A 22,790-nucleotide genomic window follows, 5' to 3' on the forward strand; every position below is an offset into this window, starting at 1 on the left:
TATTTCAGGCTCTAATCTCAATCGTTCTTTCTCTCTTCTTAATTGATCATTCCTCATCTTGTATTCGCTCTCCATTGCTAATTGGCTTCTCTTCCGTTCTGCTTCCATCTTTAATTGCCTTCTCTTCTATTCTTCTTCCATCACTGATTGGTGTGCCTCAATCTCAGGCAACTGTTCCAAAAACGCAGCTTCTCCCGCAAGAACAGCCAGTTCGACCTCAGCCTCCGGACGAAGATGCGCGAGATTTGATGCTCAATTTCGAGTTTGAGATATTTGAAGCACTATCTCCAAGCCTGATGGAGTCTACATCTACAGCACCCTGGCATAAGGCGCTCTCGACATTGGGGGTGTGGTGTGGTCCCATGAACAACTAGGTATACCCACGCGTTAACTTCCTGATCAAATTCATCGAGAACGTCCCGAACTGGTGCATCCATTTGTCTCCCCTTTCACGTTCTCCTGCAGATGGCTGTAATAGTCTCAATGCTTCATATTCTTCATTGATTTCGTCCTTGAGGTGGTTAAATTGAATTACGTTGAATTGTACCTCATTTCAGCTGATTCCATTGGTTCTTTAGTACTTTCCATTAATCTGCTAGCTTGTTTCCATTTACTTTTCTTCCTTTTTTCATGTTTTTCATATGTTAAAGTAAAACATATGGTCGTAAGCTTGATTGCCCATTTTCCCCACTTTAGGCCTTGTTTCCATGTCGCCACCTGGTGACTGAACATCAGGTTTAATTTCAGACTTACTGCACTTCTTAAAGACTTGCAGCTGTGTTCTTATCTTCTTTGGAAGGCCAAATAAGACTGATAACCAGGGACTCTCAATGTCGTCTCTTTGTGGCTCGCATTCCAAACCTGCAGTACTAGTTACGAAAACAGCTTTCATAAAAAGGCGTACTGCAATTAACAGGCTTTCTTATAAACCAATTTAACGCAGATATCAATTTCTTATCTTCAACGTTTTAGCGACAAACAATCTATCTGGTTTCAATCGCTAACAACTTCAGTCTCTTTACGAGCTAATTAACTTCAAATCAGCATGGAGACAGATTTACATTTCCGTCACCGAGGATAGCTTGTTCTATTCCGCGATTGAGAACTTTTGGCAATAAACCCCTCCAGGTCTGTTAAGCTCTCACACTTCGTCTCTTGCGAATGTAAGTTCTGACTGAACATTCCTGAAGAGTACATTCCAGCTGAATCGCTCCAGCTCAGGTAGATTTATACGACATTACGGCCAGCTTCTCATCTTTCTTTTTAAGCCCCAAAGCTGCCGTAACGTAGGATAGTTGGAACGATATTTTCTTCACACAAACAATAAATAACAGACGTTTCATTTGAAGTTAGTCATTTATTTGAAGCTGCAATATAACATATTGGCATGTCTGTTGTCATCGACTTGTTATTCATTAGTTTGGTAAAAATCTAATGTCCTACCATATCCAACGTGACTTATACAAACTGCCAGATCTTAACCCCAGCAGAAATTTCTTGCTGATCTTCTATCAGCAGGTTATTTTAACCGATTTTATATCGGCAGCTTCTTCTGGCTGATCTTCTATCAGCCGCTTCTTCGCGTGAACTAAACAAATGCGTCGGGGCTGGAAGCTCTCTGGCTCCGCGTAGCCCATACGTAAGCATAGTATTAACCTTTTAGTGTCCAAATTAATACAGCAGGATACAAAGTAGTATAATATAGTAAAATAACTAATAAATAAAAATGGCTGCTACACATACCGTACGCAGAAAATGCGGGACCTCGTCAAAGACCTTGCTGAAGTCCGTGTGGGCAATCACCACTTGCCTTCCCTCATCAATCGAGAGACCACTATTTCGAAAATAACAATGATGTTTCCCTTGCATCATTTTCTCGCGCATAGTGTATATTCTTAATCATTCGTTCCCTTTCCAAATGTAGATAAATCCTGAATCTCAGAAAGCCCTCTAGTTTGGAGCAATGGCATATAATACCACGTCGTATCCTTGCAGACCTTCTTGTATAAAATCGCATCAAAACCCACTCTTCAACATACCCGTATCCCAAACGAGCCTGATAAAGACCCAACTATTTCTTCCTAGGCCCCGGCTCCCAACGATTCCCAAGATACACCTGATCGCGACCCGAGGATTTGTCTATCTTTACGACTGAGAGCACCCCCTTTAAATTGTAGGCATGTTTTAAGACATAATTATTTTCTTCAACTAATTTCCCTGCTCCCATTACTTTCCCCACGATAAATGCAGAGGAGCAACATTCAGCTAGGACTTCGGCATCTCATGTGCCCCAGACAGAAATTATCACAATAATTCATAAACTGCCCTATTCTCTCCCCAGTTAGCAGCTTGCCTTTAATCCTAATTTCTTAGGTTCTGCCAAAGTTTTCTCATGTCCTCATTTACACTTCGGAGAGAAATGCTCTTTTATCCCAGTAGTGTAGCATTAATTGAATAGCATGTATCCCCACCCGCACGTGCGGGTTCGTGAAGCAAAATCAGCCAAAATGCGTCAAAACAACTCGGTCATTGCCACCGGAGAGCTGTCGTTCCATGCACCGACGTGCATGAGAGTCGTCTGCCACTGAATGTATTTATGGAACAGGTGCACCCCACACAGTGTTTCTGCGCCCCTTTCTTCACACACTCGGTGAGTTAAACATTGGTTAGGTGATGCAATGGGAAATTATTTAGCATTCTTTTCCCATTAAACAGCGAGCAGTGTTGCTCACGTTCGCTGATACGCTGCAGACCGTAAACAGATTCGGAATCGACTGGACTCAATTATCCCTAAAGCGAGGATCATTGAGGATGTAGAACAGTCGGAGCAGAAGTGAATTTACATTGTCAGTACCAGATGGGGATAAAAAGAAAAGCATACCGTCTGATTAGTTGACGGGGTTGACACATCCAGATGTATCCTGTTGTGGTTCCCTGATCCTCAAAATTAAGACAGGCGACACGAAGAATTCTTCGAGAAGTTAAAAGTCTTTATTTGCAAACAACGGCTGGAACAATCAGGAAGCCAACCACCTGACTGCCCACTGAGTACATCGGGCAGCTTTTTTTTAATAGGATTATTCCAAACCTTATCTTCTTTATATTATCTCATACCCACACTCTTTTCTTCAGTCATTCATTTCTTTGCAGTCACCCGTCTGTCCCGCCACCATTAAATCCCATTTAGTAATTTATCCTTATCTCAATGCTCACATCCCTTCATACTTCGCCTCCCTTATTTCACTGCTAGTCCATCCCCCACATCCATTCATCACTCCAAGGCCTAAGTCTTTCCTTATCTGCCACCATTATCTTTCATCCAAATGTAACAAGTTTACAGACAGTTGCAATGTACTAAAGTATAAAGAATGCCTACGCTGTTAAATTTAAATGGCTAATAATGATTACAGCAGTTACAATGTAACAAACTAATATACAAAATACAACAATCCATCCAACCGAGTGCCTGTCTCATTCTCTGGCTTAGCGTCAATAAGTGCGAACACCCGGAACAAACCGACGGACCACTCGTTGTAAATCTGGCCGTGGACTGATATACTTTAGAGTCCTAGATTCACAGACTAGAAAGTGAAAGCCATAGTTCTCATCCCCCCGCCCACCCCCCCCCCCCCCCCCACCCACACACACACACATTCACACACACATTCACACACACACACAAACACACACACACGCGCGCACACGCACACGCGAACACACGCACGCGCACACGCGCGTACACACACACGCACATATACACACGCGCGCACACACATACGCTCAATAAAACACACACGCACACACACAATAAAACACACACACACACACACACAATATAACACACACACACACACAATAAAACACACACACAGAAATATACAAGCATCACCACCACCATCCTGTCTATCACTTACTACCGCCATTCCAAGTGAAGGCGAAGGTTTGAGTAAAACATCGTATTGGAGTAACACAGTGGGTCAAGCAGTATTATATTGGAGTACCACAGTGGGTCAAGCAGTATTATTGGACAGACGACGCTTCCGGTCGGGACCATTCTTCAGACAGAAGGATAAGTCAGTCGACATGGTTTAGGAAGATAATTGTGTGGTTGTTTCCTTTTTTAAAAATTTTGGCGCATAACATTCCTCCAGTGAAGTGAAACTACTATCAGCGCAATGTTACATGTTTCCATTAGTTACACAATTCCTTAATGCAAAGCAGCAATATTAAACGCAGCAAGAGGATCTGTGTTTCTCGAACCGTGGGTGCTTCCTCCAGTATCTATTTGTGTATGCGCGTGCGCACGTGTGTGTGATGTGTGGGCGTGGATGTGCATTTCAGTATATGGGTGTGTGTCCAGATGCGAGAGGATGTCACTAAAGGGTTACATCTTTGCACCATGATGTATCTCTTTGTCGACGATCGTGGTATTATATTGCGCATGATGGGCATAAAATGCGTTCTTCCCACGCATAAGATCGTCTGAATTTGGGCGCTCCAACGCTCTGTACAATGAAGGGAAGTGGTCAGCTTTACATCTCCCTGATCTAGGTAGAAGGTACGTTCCGTGTTGTTTCTTACCACGTCCTTAAAACCTGTCGGGTACTGCGCGAATTGGCAACTTGTTGCGACCACTGAAACAAACAAACGGAATCTGGCAGAATTTGATGGGAATGTGAGAAGCTTGAGGAGGGTCATTGTCGGATCGGTGCAACTGGATAATTGCCAGAAGGTATGGATTCCGCGGGGGTAACTATTTCCCTGCTGTTTTTCTCGACAACTTCATGATCGACACCAGCGACAATCACAGCTCGTTGGCTCAGTTTGAAGCAGCTCCCTGCACAGTGTCTGCTCTAAATCCCTCCCACGGGAGCAGGGAGAAGTGTGGAATGGCCGAAATGGGACAAGTCTTTGATTATGTTGGGTGCTTTGTCGAGGAAGCATGGAGTGTACATGGAGACTGGTCTGAGTGATGGACGGCTACATCTAAAATTCTCTTTAATTTTTTGCGGTCTTGTGCAGAGCTGTTTCCAAACTAAACTGCGATGCAACCCGACAGTACGGCGGAAAAGCAGCCAACTTCGTAAGAACACGGGTTCTCAGTCAGAGTCCGGCAGCATACACATTTCCTATGGTGCATCTGTAGACGTTTGAAACGGGTTGACATGGCTGAATATAATAATAATGAAAAAATGATAGCCACATTTAAGGTTAAGGGAATGAAAGTGTACCGAGCTCGGTATTTCAGGAAAGGGCCACCTCTCATTGCGCTTTTCATGGATTTGCGGAATTGAAAAATAATATAATGAGTCAAGGGACAAGAAAGTCAAGTGTGGGTGTAGCTGTCATTCAGGTGGATGATGAAGGAGAAATGCGGCGATTATTGTTGAATTCCGACCGACACTGCATTACAGCGTTTATAGATATGAAAGGGACATCTCCCGTAGGAAGAAAAAACAAAAGAGGAATTGACATTGGGTCCCGTCATCAATGCAGGGTATGTCCACTTTGAAGAAGTTATCCTCCTCTCTTCGACGAGAGTTTAGCAACGTGCAGCCCATTCCTTCTCTCCTGAGATGCTGCCTGCCCTGCTGAGTTACTCCAGCATTTTGTGAATAAATGGGGCAGGTAAGTTGTCTGGATTCCCCAACTTAGTGTGACGTCATCCGTCACTCGAAATCTGAACTTGCATAACGCTTTAGTGAATTCGGAATAAAATGCCGACTCTGGTGGGACTCGAACCCACAACCTTTGAATTACTTCATTATGCATCAATAGAAGTCCAATACGCTATCCATTGCGCTACAGAGCCTATAATTCGTCACCTGTGATATATATAGAAAAAGTTACTGTACCACAAAGAGCGCTTTGTTAATATCAAACTCTCAACCACTCTCACTGCTTCTTTCTCTGAAGACGCGACAAAACAATTTCCAACATTCCCATATCATTGGAGCACCAGGTTCCTCAATAAGATAGGGTTAGGTTTGTTGTATTTTGTATATTAGTTTGTTACATTGTAGCTGCTGTAATCATTATTAGCCATTTAAATTTAACAGCGTGGACCTTCTTTATACTTTAGTACATTGCAACTGCTGTAATCAGTAACACATTAAGACGTATTATAATTGCTTCCACATTTGCTTTATCTTACACTTTCTTATTCCTTGTTACATTGTTGTGCATCATTTGCTTAGGCATTCCTTACACATTTTCTTACATTGTAAAACTGTTTCGACATTCTTTGAACTTGTGTGTTGGATGAAAGATAATAGTGGCAGATAAGGAAAGACATAGCCCTTGGGGTGATGAATGGATGTGAGGGATGGACTAGCAGGGAAATGAGGGAGGCGAGGTATGAAGGGATGTGAGCATTGAGATAAGGATAAATTACTGAATGGGGTTTAATGGTGACGGGTGACTGCAAAGAAATGAATGACTGAAGAAAGGAGTGTGGGTATGAGGTAATGTAAAGAAGATAAGGTTTGGAATAATCCTATAAACATAGGATGTACTAATGTACTAAGTAATGTACTTAGTACCGATGTACTAAGTGGGCAGTCAGGTGGTTGGCTTCCTGATTGTTCCAGCCGTTGTTTGCAAATAAAGGCTTTTAACTTCTCGAAGAATTCTCCGTGTCGCCTGTCTTAATTTTGAGGATCAGGGAACCACAACAGGTTCAGGATGACATTTAGGTTTATTACCGAGTTACAGTGAAAAGCTTTGTTTTGCATGCCTAATCAAATCAGGTTATTCTATACATTCACGCCGAACTTAACCATAACCATATAACCATATAACAACTACAGCATGGAAACAGGCCTGATCGGCCCTACCAGTCCACGCCGACCACTCTCCCTGACCTAGTCTCATCTACCTGCACTCAGACCATAGCCCTCTAATCCCCTCTTATCCATATACCTATCCAATTTACTCTTAAATAATAAAATCGAGCCAGCCTCCACCACTTCCACCGGAAGCCCATTCCATACAGCTACCACCCTCTGAGTAAAGAAGTTACCCCTCATGTTACCCCTAAACTTTTGTCCCTTAATTCTGAAGCTATGTCCCCTTGTTGGAATCATCCCCACTCTCAAAGGGAAAAGTCAACTCTGTCCGTCCCTCTCAAAATTTTTAAAACCTCTATCAAGTCCCCCCTCAACCTTCTACGCTCCAAAGAATAAAGACCCAACCTGTTCAACCTCTCTCTGTAGCTTAAGTGCTGAAACCCAGGCAACATTCTAGTAATTCTCCTCTGTACCCTCTCCATTTTGTCGACATCCTTCCTATAATTTGGCGACCAGAACTGCACACCATACTCCAGATTCGGCCTCACCAATGCCCTGTATAATTTTAACATTACATCCCAACTTCTATACTCGATGCTCTGATTTATAAAGGCAAGCATACCAAACGCCTTCTTCACCACCCTATCCACATGAGATTCCACCTTCAGGGAACAATGCACAGTTATTCCCAGATCCCTCTGTTCCACTGCATTCCTCAATTCCCTACCATTTACCCTGTACGTCCTATTTTGATTTGTCCTACCAAAATGCAGCACCTCACACTTATCAGCATTAAACTCCATCTGCCATCTTTCAGCCCACCCTTCCAAAAGGCCCAAGTCTCTCTGTAGACTTTGAAACTCTACTTTATTATTAACTACACCACCTATCTTAGTATCATCTGCATATTTACTAATCCAATTTGCCACACCATCATCCATATCATTTATGTAAATGACAAAGAACAGTGGACCCAACACAGATCCTTGGGGTACTCCACTAGACACTGGCCTCCAACCTGACATACAATTGTCAACCATTACCCTCTGGTATCTCCCATTCAGCCATTGTTGAATCCATCTTGCAACCTCACTATTAACCTTCTTAATCAACCTTCCATGTGGAACCTTGTTAAATGCCTTACTGAAGTCCATATAGACAACATCCACAGACTTGCCCTGATCAATTTCCCTGGTAACCTCTTCAAAAAATTCAAGAAGATCAGTCAAACATGACCATCCAAGCACAAATCCATGTTGACTGTTTCTAATCAGGCCTTCCAAATAATTATATATATTGTCCCTAAGTATCTTTTCCATTAATTTTCCCACCACAGACGTCAAACTAACAGGTCTATAATTGCTAGGTTTACTTTTGAACATTTTTTAAACAAAGGCACAAGATGCGCAATGCGCCAATCTTCCGGCACCATCCCCGTTTCTAATGACGTTTGAAATATTTCCGTCATAACCCCTGCTATTTCTGCACTAACTTCCCTCAATGTCCTAGGGAATATCCTATCAGGACCTGGAGACTTATCCACTTTTATATTTTTCTAAAGTGTTCGTACCTCCTCTTCTTTAATCCTCATAATTTCCATCACTACTCTACTTGTTTCGCTTACCTCACATAATTGAATATCCTTCTCCTCGGTGAACACCGAAGAAAAGAAATTGTTTAATATCTCCCCCATTTCTTCCGGCTCAGCACATAGCTGTCCACTCTGCCTCTCTAATGGACCAATTTTATCCCTCACTATCCTTTTGCTATTGACATATCTGTAGAACCCCTTGGGGTTTACTTTTACATTACTTGCCAAAGCAGCCTCATATCTTTTTTTCGCTTTTCTAATTTCCTTCTTAAGATTCCTTTTACATTCTTTATATTCCTCAAGAACCTCATTTACTCCCTGCCGCTTATATTTATTGTATATCTCCCTCTTTTTCCGAACCAAGTGTCCAATTTTCCTGGAAAACCATGGCTCTTTCAAATTATTATTCTTTCCTTTCCACCGAACAGGGACATAAAGGCTCTGTACTCTCAAAATTTCACCTTTAAATATCCTCCATTTCTCTATTATATCCTTTTCATAAAACAAAAAGTTCCATTTCACTCCTTTTAAATCCTTTCTCATCTCCTCAAAATTAGCCTTTCACCAATCCAAAATCTCAACCCTTCGTCCAGATTTGACCTTCTCCATAATTATATTGAAACTAATGGCATTGTGATCACTAGACCCAAAGTGCTCCTCAACACATACCTCCGACACATGACCCGTCTCATTTCCTAACAGGAGGTCCAACACTGCCCCTTCTCTGGTAGGCACCTCTACGTCTTGCTGCAAAAAACTATCCTGCACACATTTTACAAACTCCAAACTATCCAGCCCTTTAACAGAATGTGATTCCCAGTCTATATACGGAAAATTGAAATCACCCACAATCATTACTCTGTGCTTACTACTAATATCTGCTATCTCCTTACATATTTGCTCTTCCAATTCTCGTTCCCTATTTGGCGGTCTATAATACACCCCTATAAGTGTTGCTAAACCTTTCTCATTTCTGAGTTCCACCCAAAACTTTAAGGAAAGAAAAACATACAGAGTGCAGAATATTAATAGACAATAGACAATAGACAATAGGTGCAGGAGTAGGCCATTCAGCCCTTCGAGCCAGCACCGCCATTCAATGCGATCATGGCTGATCACTCTCAATCAGTACCCCGTTCCTGCCTTCTCCCCATACCCCCTCACTCCGCTATCCTTAAGAGCTCTATCCAGTTCTCTCTTGAAAGCATCCAACGAACTGGCCTCCACTGCCTTCTGAGGCAGAGAATTCCACACCTTCACCACTCTCTGACTGAAAAAGTTCTTCCTCATCTCCTTTCTAAATGGCATACCCCTTATTCTTAAACTGTGGCCCCTTGTTCTGGACTCCCCCAACATTGGGAACATGTTATCTGCCTCTAATGTGTCCAATCCCCTAATTATCTTATATGTTTCAATTAGATCCCCCCTCATCCTTCTAAATTCCAGTGTATACAAGCCCAATCGCTCCAGCCTTTCAACATACGACAATCCCGACATTCCGGGAATTAACCTAGTGAACATACGCTGCACGCCCTCCATAGCAAGAATATCCTTCCTCAAATTTGGAGACCAAAACTGCACACAGTACTCCAGGTGCGGTCTCACCAGGGCCCGGTACAACTGTAGAAGGACCTCTTTGCTCCTATACTCAACTCCTCTTGTTACGAAGGCCAACATTCCATTGGCTTTCTTCACTGCCTGCTGTACCTGCATGCTTCCTTTCATTGACTGATGCACTAGGACACCCAGATCTCGTTGAACTCCCCCTCCTCCTAACTTGACACCATTCAGATAATAATCTGCCTTTCTATTCTTACTTCCAAAGTGAATAACCTCACACTTATCTACATTAAACTGCATCTGCCATGTATCCGCCCACTCACACAACCTGTCCAAGTCACCCTGCAGCCTTATTGCATCTTCCTCACAATTCACACTGCCCCCCAACTTAGTATCATCTGCAAATTTGCTAATGGTACTTTTAACCCTTTGAGTCTAAGTCATTAATGTATATCGTAAATAGCTGGGGTCCCAGCACCGAACCTTGCGGTACCCCACTGGTCACTGCCTGCCATTCCGAAAGGGACCCATTTATCCCCACTCTTTGCTTTCTGTCTGTCAACCAATTTTCTATCCATGTCAGTGCAACAGTTCCAAAGACAAAGTCCAACGTCCGCAATAAAGTAGAGGTGAATCTGAAAATACCATGTTTTAAGGTAGAACCGTTCAGAACCCCGATAACAGAGGAGAAAATGTTGGTACTGAGTCTCGTGGTTCGCGCTTTCAAGCTTCTGTATCTTCCGCCGACGGGAGCGGGGAGAAGTGGGAATGACCGGGTGGGACAAATCTTTGATTATGCTGGCTACTTTCCACGGCAGCGTGGCGTAGATGGTCACTGGTGGGAAGACTGGTCCGTGTGATGGACTGGGCCACATCCATAACTCTGCAATTTCTTAGGCAGAGATGTACTCACTAAGCGTGATGTAACCCAACGGTATGGGTAAATACAACCAACATAATCAAACCCCGGAACACATATTCCCCCGGGCAACATACATAGTTAGGCAGTTGAGTTTGCTGACCCGACTGATGATGCCACGTTATTGCAATTGATCCGCACTATGACATGATAGGTCGGGTATATGAAATGTGTAGGAAAGAACTGCAGAAATGTGTTGGAACGAACTGTTTAAATCGAAAGTGGACACAAAATGCTGGAGTAACTCAGCGGGACAAGCAGAGTCTGAAGAAAGGTCTCGACCCGAAACGCTACACATCCCTTCTCTCCAGAGATGCTGCCTATCCCGCTGAGTCACTCCAGTATTTTGTGACCTCCGTCGGGGATATGAAACCTGTCGTCCTGTTTGTAGAACGAACGGGAACTTTTCCATCTGGTCTTTTTGTGTCTACTTTCGATTTAAACCAGCATCCACAGTTTCTCACCTACACTTTTCCATTTGGAATCAAGTGCAAAAGAGCGTAGACTCAGTGGGGAGAAATGAGTTTCACTCAATATGACATTGTGGGGATTACAGAGACATGGCTGCAAGGGGATCGGGACTGGGAACTGAATATTCAGGGTTATAAGTGCAAAGGAAAGGACAGGCAGGTGGGCAGAGGAGGTGCGGTAGCTCTGTTGGTGAGGGATGAAATTCAGTCCCTTACGAGGGATGACATGGGGACTGACGATGTGGAGTCACGATGGATAGAATTGAGGAATTGTAAAAATTAGAAACACAGAAACATAGAAACATAGAAAATAGGTGCAGGAGGAGGCCATTTGGTCCTTCGAGCCACCGCTGCCATTCATTCTGATCATGGCTGATCAACCGCAATCAGAGCCTGCCTTCTCCCCATATCCCTCGATACCACGAGCCCCTAGAGCTCTATCGAACTCTCTTTTAAATTCATCCAGTGAATTGTCCTCCACTGCCTTCTGTGGGAGAGAATTCCACAAATTCACAACTCCCTGGGTGAAAACGTTTCTTCTCACCTCAGTTTTAAATGGCATCCCCTTTATTCTTAGACTGCTCTGCTCCCGCAACATTGGGAACATTTTTCCTGCATCTGGATTGTCCAGTCCTTTTCTAATTTTATACGTCTCTATAAGATACGCCCTCATCCTTCTAAACTCCGGTGAATACAAGCCCAGTATTTCCAATCTTTCCTCTTAAGACAGTCCCTCCATCCCAGGGATTAACTTCGTGAACCTTCGCTGCACTGCCTCAATAGTAAGGACACCCTTCCTCAAATTAGACTAAAACTACACACAATACTCCAGATGTTGTCTCACCAGGGCCGTGCACAACCGCAGAATGATCTCCTTGCTCCTATACTCAAATCCTCACGTTATGAAGGCCAACATGCCTTTAGCTTTCTTCACTGCCTGCTGTACATGCACGCTTCCTTTCAGTGACGGGTGTACAAGGACATTGAGATAATAATCTGCCTCCTTGATTTTGCAGCCAAAGTGGATAACCTCACATTTATCTACATTATATTGCATCTGCCCACTCACTCAACCTGTCCAAGTCACCCTACAACCTCCTAACATCCTCTTCGCAGCTCACACTCCCACCCAGCTTTGTGTCATCTGCAAACCTGCTAGTGTTACTTCTAATCCCATCATCCAAATCATTAATATATATTGTAAATAGTTGCGGCCCCAGCACCGAGCCTTGCGGCATTCCATTCGCCACTACCTGCCATTCTGAAAAGGACCCGTTTATTCCTACTCTTTCCTTCCCGTCTGCCAACCGATTTCCTATCCATGTCAATACCCTACCCCCAATACCATGTGCTCTAATTTTGCTCACCAACCTCCCGTGTGGTACCTTATGAAAGGTTTTCTGAAAGTCCAGATACACTACATCCACTGGCTCTCCTTCATCCATTTTACTTGTCACATCCTCAAAAAATTCCAGAAGATTAGATAAGCAGGATTTCCACTTCATAAATCCATGCTGACTTGGACCTATAGTTTTACTAATATCCAAATGCGCCATTATTACCTCTTTAATAATTGACTCCAGCATCTTCACCACCATCGATGTTTCCTCTTACTCCCCTTTGAATCTTACCTCCTCTTTGGAATGAAATGATCCTGCATCTTCTCGATTATGCCCAGAAATACCTATCATTGCTGTTCCACCGTCATTCCTGCTAAGATCCTTTTCCATTCGACCTTGGCCAGCTCCTCTCTCTTGCCTTCACAGTCCCCTTTGTTCAACTGCAACACTGACATTCCTGGTTTAACCTTCTCCCTCTCAAATTGCAGATTAAAACCAATCATATTGTGGTCAGTTCCTTTACCTTGAGGTCCTTTATTAGACAAAGAAGACACTGATGGGAGTTATCTACAGGCCCCCAAACAGTAGCCCGGATATAGGGTGTACGTTGCAGCAGTAGTTAAAGCCGGCATGTAAGAAAGGTAATGCCACTGTGGTTTTAGGGGATTTCAATATGCTGGCAGGTTGGTTCTGGACCCAAAGAACGGGAGTTTATAGAGTGCCTCCGAGATGGATTCTTAGATCCCATTAGTGTCTTCTTTTCCTAATAAAGGAACTCAAGGTAAAGAAACTGCTTGGAGGTAATGACTACAATATGATTAGTTTTAATCTGCAATTTGAGAGGGAGAAGGTTAAACCAGGAATGTCAGTGTTGCAGTTGAACAAAGGGGACTGTGAAGGCATGAGAGAGGAGCTGGCCAAGGTCGAATGGAAAAGGATCTTAGCAGGAATGACGGTGGAACAGCAATGACAGGTATTTCCGGGCATAATCGAGAAGATGCAGGATCATTTCATTCCAAAGAGGAGGTAAGATTCAAAGGGGAGTAAGAGGGAACATCGATGGTCGTGAAGATGCTGGAGTCAATTATTAAAGAGGTAATAACGGAGCATTTGGATAGCAGTAAAAGTATTGGTCCAGGTCAGCATGGATTTATGAAGGTGAAATCATGCTTGACTAATCTTCTGGAATTTTTTGAGGATGTAACAAGTAAAATGGATGAAGGAGTTCCAGTGGATGTAGTGTATCTAGACCTTGATAATGGCCCACACGGGAGATTGGTGAGCAAAATTAGAGCATATGATATTGGGGGTATGTTGTTGACATGGATAGAGAATTGGTTGGCAGATAGAAAGCAAACACTAGGGATAAACATGTCTTTTTCAGAATGGCAGGCAGTGGAGAGTGGAGTGCCGCAAGGCTCGGTGCTGGGGCCACAAGTATTTACAATTTATATTAATGATTTGGATGATGGAATTAGAAGTAACACTAGCAAGTTTGGGATGACACAAAGCTGGGTGGCAGTGTGAACTGCGCAGAAGATGATTGGAGATTGCAGGGTGACTTGGACAGGTTGAGTGCATGGGCAGTTGCATGGCAAACGCAGTACAATATAGGTAAATGCGAGGTTATCCACTTTGGCGTCAAAAAACAAGGAGGCAGATTATTATCTCAATGGTGTCACATTAGGTAATGGGGAAGTGCAACGAGATCTCGAAGTCCTTGTTCACCAGTCACTGAGCGTAAGCGGGCAAGTACAGCAGGCAGTGAAGAAAGGTACTGGCATGTTGCCCTTCTTAACGAGAGGATTTGAGTAGAGGAGTAAAGAGGTCCTGCCGTTGTTTATGGCCCTGGTGAGACCACATCTGGAGTATTGTGTGCAGTTTTGGTCTCCTAATTTGGGGAGGGACATCCTAGCTATTCAGGCAGTGCAGCGTAGGTTCACCAGGTTAATACCCGCGATGGCGGGATTGTCATATGAGGAAAGGTTGGAAAGGCTGGGCTTGAATTCACTGGAGTTTAGAACGATGAGAGGGGGATCTTATAGAGACGTGTAAAATTATAAGAGAACTGGACAAGCTAGATGTAGGAAAAATGTTCCCAATGTTGCGGGAGTCCAGAACCAGGGGCCAGAATCTAAGAATAAAGGGGAGGTCTTTTAAAACTGAGGTGAGAAGAGACATTTTCACCCAGAGAGTTGTGAATTTGTGGAATTCCCTCCCACAGAAGGCAGTGGAGGTCAATTCACTGGATGAATTTAAAAGAGAGTTTGATACTCTCGGGGCTATTGGAATCAAGGGATATGGGGAGAAGGTAGGCACATGTTACTGATTGTGGATGATCTGCCATGATCACAATGAATGGCGGTGCTGGCCCAAAAGACCAAATAGCTTCCTCCTGCCCCTATTTTCTATGTTTCTATGTTGCTATGTAATATATAATCATGGTGAAAGAGCGATAACTTCGCATCGTCAGTCGCGTCAGCAAATTCAACTCTCACTATGTATCCCCGATTCCTAACTATTGTCCAACACATTGTTTCTTTTGTTTAAACTGCAGTTACGATCTGAGGGAATCGGTGTCAACAATTCCCATAAAAGGGCATTCTGATACAAAATGTAGCGGTTAAAAGACAGAGAGGATAGGGAATCTAATGAAGTGAAGACTGGCGAATCACATCCCGTGATGATGAATGGAGATACCAGACCACCGCACAGTAACTGATGCAGTCCCGAAAGAAGCAATGGACTAATGTGTTTGGTTATAGCTCTATTAATGTGGATAAGAGCACGGGAATGTGATAAACGAAAAGGAGGAAAATTTGTTCAGGCCTGAAAGTGAAAATAGTTCAAAACTCCGAGATTGCAAGCAAAGAGGTCGAGGAAATGTTACCAAAGCCCAACTTTGAAGGAACGCGCCCCGACCGCCTGCTTTACTCTCACATCACTGGGGATTTTGACAGACAACAATAAAATGTTCATAAAATGAACGTGTCATTCGGTTACAGTCCTTTTAAAACAGCTCTGTTCTAAGTAAATTATTATAAATCCAAAACGCTGCCCCTTGGTTACAGAGGCCAGAATCTTAAGATACTTAGTGATTTGACTCAGCTTTCACCGATGTTTCCAAGGTAACTGTATCGGAGAATAATCTTGAGAGAGTGGGTGCATCGGCCGTTTTGTCACGGAGCTGTTCAAACCACAGGCAAAACCAAAAATGAAATCTCTTCTCCATCGATCATGAGTGAAATGAACGCGACCCTATTTTCCATATTTCCTTGCAGTGCACTGGAGAGAGACATCCTGCAGAATAACCTGGAAGGGCTCATTGTGGAAGCGCGGCCGGGAATCGCGAGCCGCTGGGTTAACGTCGGTCACCGGAGCGTCAGTTAGTGAGCCACGCCAGTAACAGATGTTTTGACAGTGCAGCTAGAACACAGCTGAAGTGTGTGGCCGTAATCGTATAGTGGTTAGTACTCTGCGTTGTGGCCGCAGCAACCTCGGTTCGAATCCGAGTTACGGCAGGCAGTGTTTTATAAATTTATATTTCAGATGCTCCGGGAAATTCAACTCTCTCCTTTCATTGGAACAACGGTTCCGGCCAGCGGTTGAGGTACCTCTGTCCCCAGCGCCTTTCTCCTGGGAACATTCTATCTTGCATTCGTACATAGTGAACGAGTTGGTGTGTTTCGAGGTGATCCGTCATTACAGATGAGCAGGCGCCAGAATATAGGTGTGATCTCTGGTTATTTGTCACTGATCGCTACCCGATTACGGGGACTGCAAGAGACAGAATCAGCCGGATTGCCTCAGCAACGACATAGGAGGATCCTCGCTCACTGAACCAGCCGATGCTGGCAGAGAGCTGCTGCTCCCCACAGCAGTCATATCTGGAAGCCTCCTGTCGTTGCCGAACTTCTTGAGCGAACAATATCGGGGCAGTTCAGACGATGATTTGCAGCGTCCCCCCGTTAAACATAGTTTAACTGAGTGGATGCCGGCTTTTAAACAATTTAATTGGATTAATATACCTCCAAGTTGTACAGTTACTGATAAAAAGCACTCAGTCTTGCAGATCCAGTTGCTGGTCGCAGGTGGATATAGGAGAGGGTGCATGAAATCAAATAAAATCTCGAACAACCAATGGATAGAGTAAACAAGCAAATATTTTAATAGTCAGTCACAGGTGTTCACACAGGTGTTTATTTAATTGTCGGTGTGATTCACATTGTGTAAGTGTCCTCGGTTTATCTGTCTGACTGAGCGCCGGCCTCATTTTCCATTCTTTATTGCTGTGTGCAGCCATCCACACCCAACCGACTGACAGCTACCGGTAATCTGTGAACGTCTGGTTATTGTTCGGAGTAACCCGATTTCAGAATCCCCGCAGCGCCGCTCTGTCCCAGGCAGTCGCTCTGTCCCGGGCCATCGTTATTGTTTCTGTGCCATGCCCAAACACCACATCCCTCCCCTGAGCATTGGGCCCAAACCTGGTCAGTCTCCGCTGTTCACCGGCCAGTAAATCCTAGTAATTCGCTCTTCTCCATCGCCCAGTTCCCGGGAGATGTTCCATAATTCCATTAGTAAATTTGCAGATGATACAAAGCTGGGTGGTAGTGTGAACTGTGAGGAAGATGCTATGAGGTTGCAGGGTGACTTAGACAGGTTGTGTGAGTGGGCGGATGCATGGCAGATGCAGTTTAATGTGGATAAGTGTGAGGGTATCCACTTTGTTGGTAAGAATAGGAAGGCAGAGTATTATCTGAATGGTATCAAGTTAGGAACAGGGGACGTACAACGAGATCTGGGTGTCCTGGTGCATCAGTCCAGCAGGCAGTGAAGAAAGCCAATGGAATATTGGCCTTCATAACAAGAGGAGTTGACTATAGGAGCAAAGAGGTCCTTCTGCAGTTGTACAGGGCCCTAATGAGACCGCACCTGGAATACTGTGTGCAGTTTTGGTCTCCAAATTTGAGGAAGGATATTCTTGCTATTGAGGGCGTGCAGCGTAAGTTTACTAGGTTAATTCCCGGAATGGCGGAACTTTCATATGTTGAAAGACTGGAGTGACTAGGCTTGTATACACTGGAATTTAGAAGGATGAGAGGAGATCTTATCGAAACGTATAAGATTATTAAGGGGTTGGACACGTTAGAGGCAGGAAAGATGTTCCCAATGTTGGGGGAGTCCAGAACAAGGGGCAGTTTAAGAATAAGAGGTAGGCCATTTAGAACTGAGATGAGGAAAAACTTTTTCAGTCAGAGAGTTGTGAATCTGTGGAATTCTCTGCTTCAGAAGGCAGTGGAGGCCGATTCTCTGAATGCATTCAAGAGAGAGCTGGATAGAGCTCTTAAGGATAGCGGAGTCAGGGGTATGGGGAGAAGGCAGGAACGGGGTACTGATTGAGAATGATCAGCCATGATCACATTGAATGGCGGTGCTGGCTTGAAGGGCCGAATGGCCTCCTCCTGCACCTATTGTCTATTGTCTATAAATCCCAGCTGCTTGGACCTGACGCCACAGCTGCTTGGACCTGACGCCACATCTCCATCTTTCTGTACGGAGATACTTGCAGATCTGTATGCAAAAAAAATGTATTTCACTGTATCTGGTCACGTGACAATAATGAAACCATTGAACCATTGATTCAACCATTAATATCGATGGCTCTCACAACCTCCCTAAATACTCGCAGGCCGAGTCCACCGAGAACAATAGCCTTCACCGCTTTCCTGGACGCTGCCAGACCGGGGTCACTGACGGTCTCGCCCTAGATGGGCCCAGGTCGGGCCATTGCTTTTTCAGTCCTTATTGATCTACGTCCCGGCCGCACACGGATAGGCGCCACCCCGCCTTGCCGGCCGGCCGCAGGTCGGGAATGCCGACAGCGGGATTCGACGGCACCCGGCTGCTTACCGTTGACTGAAAGATCTGTCCTTGGCAGAGGCTTTAATCTTTGTACCCCTACGTCCATATCTCAAAGAGTTAAAGCTTATCATGTTTCGAACTCTTCTGTCGCCTCCGCCTCTGGGCCACATCTCGTACACCCCAGCCCTACCCCACATCACACACCACCACCCCCTCCCCACCCCCTCCACACTCCCATCTTCGCTCTACGATACCTCATCCAATCCCCACAGCTGCCGCCTCAGAGCTCGGTTCTGACCCCAGTCCTAATACCTGTCGAGTTTGGTGTAGTCCGATAGGCTGTCCTCAACCGTGCTGAGGCCAGGCATCAGCTCTCGGACATCTTCGCTAAGACCATGACCCCACCGACAATAACTCCTTCCTCATCCTCTGTTTCTTTGGACCATATCCCTCCCTCCGGCTTTACGTCTCCCTTTTAGCTGACAGCCTTGTGTTCCTTTTCACTTTAGTCTTTGTCACTTAGTCCACCCGTTAGTCAATCTCCCCTTCACCTGTATCTGTCCATCACTTGTGAGACTTTGTCCCGCCCGCCTCTCTTTTCCAGCAAGCGCCCCCACCCCTTCCCCCAACCTCGGTCCCACTCCAATGTGGGAGCTTCTCCCCCGAAAGGTTAGCTATATATTTCCTCCATTGATGCTGCCTGACACGCTGAGTTCCTCCAGCACTTTATTTCTTTTAGTTAATTAACACTATCCTCTTTGCCTCTCGACAATATTATCAGACCTTCATGAGTTTTATTACTAGTCATATTTCACACGTCCACTTGCATCGTTCGCTATAGAACTGCAAAGACCAGTAGCAGAATAATGATCGTTTTATGAACCGCCCGTTTCGCACCACACGACGCTTTTGCCGGAATATCGACGACTGTGCTTCTTCCTAATGCAGATCTCTAATATTTTACTTCACTTCTGCCAATATCTGGAAAGCGGACATTCCAACGAGGAATTGCAGGTAAATGGCAATCGACGTTAACTGTCTCTGTGGTGTAAGTTGACAGCGCGTTTGGCTGTTAACTGTAAGGTTGGTAGTTCAAGCCCAACGCAACACTTAATATTTTTGTTGTGCCAATTGCAGTTTTACAGCGGTCCCAACTTGAAATTATGTGAACCTTTGTTGGGCATCTCAAAAATGCAATAATGAATTGCTGCTTGAGACTGTGCTGCGAATGTACGTACGTCCACCATGGTGTCAGGTGGTGGTCGGGGCCCGCGAATTGCAGCTTTTGAAAGTTGTTACCCGGTCTTTTGCCCTGATGATTTCTTAGTGCCACCTCTCCCAAGTTGTTTCGTTGCTCACACTCACCAATCAGAAGTGCGACTTGTGGCCGTGGTGAGATTTGGTGGGGGACCTCAGTGATCAAACAGTCGGGACATTCCGCGTTAATATCCGTTGTCTTCGTTTACTACCTGCGCCACCTTAGCCTTTCAGTGACTTCCCTCTGGCCATGTCATTTCTGACAACTGATCGAACACAACTCGCCAACATCCGAGTATATTTAAAGAATGTGAATTATTTAGAATCCATAAGCAAAAGGTTTTCCATTCCACTGATAGTTTTGTTTGCGCGCTTCTACATGATCTTTGTTGCGAATGTCTGCGCTGAATTCATGACGGATGATATCGCGGTTATCATCACTGTTGTCATTTTCTTCACGATTTATTTCGTTTTAGATAGTAGGATCCATGTCGAAGTTCATTGCTTTGCACATCTTGCGGTTGTTGCGGTTGAAAACGATGATTCAGACTAACGACGACGAACCTGGTCTGCATGATGCTTCCAGATTTGCTGTGTACCACGCACAAATATATTAGACACTTACAAGACAGGACCAGTACACTTGACATTGCGACCTAGCAACAACTTGCTGCCCGAATAGGAGTTTTGAACGAGAATACGTTGCCCACCTGAAAGTCGCGCGCAGGTTTCGAATCGTGGGCATGTTTCTGGGATAAGTGTTTCGCTCGACAGTTGTGTTTCAATCTGGTTGTTTGAAAAGATCCGGCGACTTAGCGATAAGACTTTGCACACCTTCAATAACGCTCAATTTGTGCACCTTCCGCCAGTTGAGCTTCAATCCCCTCGCCCAATCATGACCAAGTAGATTCGGCCCCGTGCGTTTGCGAGATTTGGATGTTGTGTGAAACGTGTACCGAGCATTCTTCTACCAAGTCCATGATGGCGCCAGTATACAGTATATACGCAGCATGACTGCAGTCTCCAGAGGGATGGGTCTTTTTACCTTCCATTGCTTTATCTATGTGGACTCACTGATCTGATTTATGGTGGCCCTGACGTCAATTTGCATGAACATGTATTCTCCTTCCACTGCCTTGAACCGACGCGATTTCCTCTTTTCAGTTGTGGACTGGAAAATGCTATGAACCTCGTTGCCTTCCGGCAAATGATGTGCTTTCACATTTTTTTCTACTGACTGCCTTATTGTCTGCGTTGTCGCCATTTATAGTAGGTTTCTTTCCAACAGCTTGGCACACTCGTAAGAAATGCCCCAGTTCCCCACGTTTTATGGCATTTCATTACCCTCACTGGACCGTCATTCCGGTCAGGGTGGAGAGGACCGCGGTAGCAAGGTGATCTTTTCAATGCCAGTCGCTGAAGCCGGCCAGTGTGCGAACCAGTGGGAGTGATTTTTTTAACGGTGTCTCGTTGCGGAGATTGTCCATCTCCATTGCCAATGCGATGCGAGTGCCATCTCGAAAATGAGCGTGACCTCAGATAGTAATCATCGTTGAACACGTCGGTCCCCAATTCCACGCACCAAGTGATCATGCAGCAGTTTATTTAGTCTGGCCCCATACTCACGAGTCTGAAGAAGGGTCTCGACACGAAACGTCACCTATTCCATTTCTCCGGAGATGCAACCTGACTCGCTGAGTTACTCCTGTCCTTTGTGTCTGTCTTCGTTTAAATCAGCAACTGCAGTTCCTGCCTACCCATACTCACAATGTTCCACAAGGCAGCATGATTCAACCACATAATCTGACACCGACTAACACAATCGTCGATTATGTACATTGGGCTTGTACGTTTGGATGATCACGGATAGTTTCGGGGACCGGTGTTGCTGCATTGTTAACACCAACCCAGAAAAAGGAAAACCGATTCTTTTTTTGTGGGCTCTTTCATTTGCTCCTGAGAGAGACAAGCTGCTTTTACCAGCTTTAACATATTCCTCCTGTTGCGTGTGTCCTCCAGAGTGATTGACGCATCCCTTTCGTGCCGCGCCATCATTTAAATGTATACGTCCAAAAGGCGAATCGGCTGTGGTATAAATATTTACTCTCTTTCGTGTTCCTGACTTGAGCCCCCCATTATGTGAAACCGTGTGTAACTTATCTGCTTCTAACAACTGCACCTTAGTCCACATCAGATTGTCTGACATCTTAGTCCATATAATACTTTAGTGCACATCGGATTGATGGGTTTTGAGACTTCCACTCCCCACGTTGCACAGTCAAGTTGACCACATCGGTGCAACCCAGCTGGAACTGGATTGTGCTTAATTGCATAATGCAGTAGGCTACTGGCCTGCTTCTGTCTCCATGTTTTCTGTGCCGACGGGCTATATGGCACCCTCCCTCATTACCACAATACACATGGAAGCGTTTCGTCAACTCTCAGCGTTGGAGACGCAATCGGGGCTTGCTTGATTTTTGCAAATGCCTGAGCTTCTCCTTTCGCACATTTTACCTTCGCTCGCGACTGTTTGCCGCCCCAGTGAGTTTCTGCAGAGGTTCGGCTATTTAAGAATATTTTTCAGAAACTTCATACAGTAATTAAATAATCGTAATACCTGTCTCGCAACTTTTACTGTTATCGGTTGGGGTAGATATACAATAGTCTTCCCTTTTACCCGGAATGTGCTTCTCTCCCACAACACTACCCAGAGACGTACCATTTATCGTGTAGGTTCTGTTCTTATTCGACGTCCCAAAATGCAACACCTCACACCTCTCTGTAGTAAATTCCATCAACCATTACTCCGCCCACCTGGCCAATCGATCCAGATCCTGCTGCCATCGTTCACAACCATTTAACTATCTGCAAAACCACTCACTTTTGTATCGTCAGCAAACTTGCTAATTTTGCCCTGTATAGAAACATAGAAACATAGAAAATAGGTGCAGGAGTAGGCCATTCGGCCCTTCGAGCCTGCACCGCCATTCAATATGATCT

General features: G+C 44.7%; 2 non-coding genes across 2 annotated transcripts; one reads left to right on the plus strand and one right to left on the minus strand.

The window, feature by feature from the left end:
- Positions 1-5,721: 5,721 nt before the first annotated feature.
- Positions 5,722-5,812, minus strand: trnar-ucu (transfer RNA arginine (anticodon UCU)). The gene is given in 2 exon segments: positions 5,722-5,757; positions 5,776-5,812. It is a non-coding gene; the product is annotated as a tRNA-Arg (tRNA).
- Positions 5,813-16,117: 10,305 nt separating this feature from the next.
- trnah-gug (transfer RNA histidin (anticodon GUG)) lies at positions 16,118-16,189 on the plus strand. The gene has a single exon. It is a non-coding gene; the product is annotated as a tRNA-His (tRNA).
- The last annotated feature ends 6,601 nt before the right edge of the window (positions 16,190-22,790 follow it).

Source organism: Rhinoraja longicauda, chromosome 35, assembly GCF_053455715.1.
Source record: "Rhinoraja longicauda isolate Sanriku21f chromosome 35, sRhiLon1.1, whole genome shotgun sequence".
Lineage (NCBI taxonomy): Eukaryota > Metazoa > Chordata > Chondrichthyes > Rajiformes > Arhynchobatidae > Rhinoraja > Rhinoraja longicauda.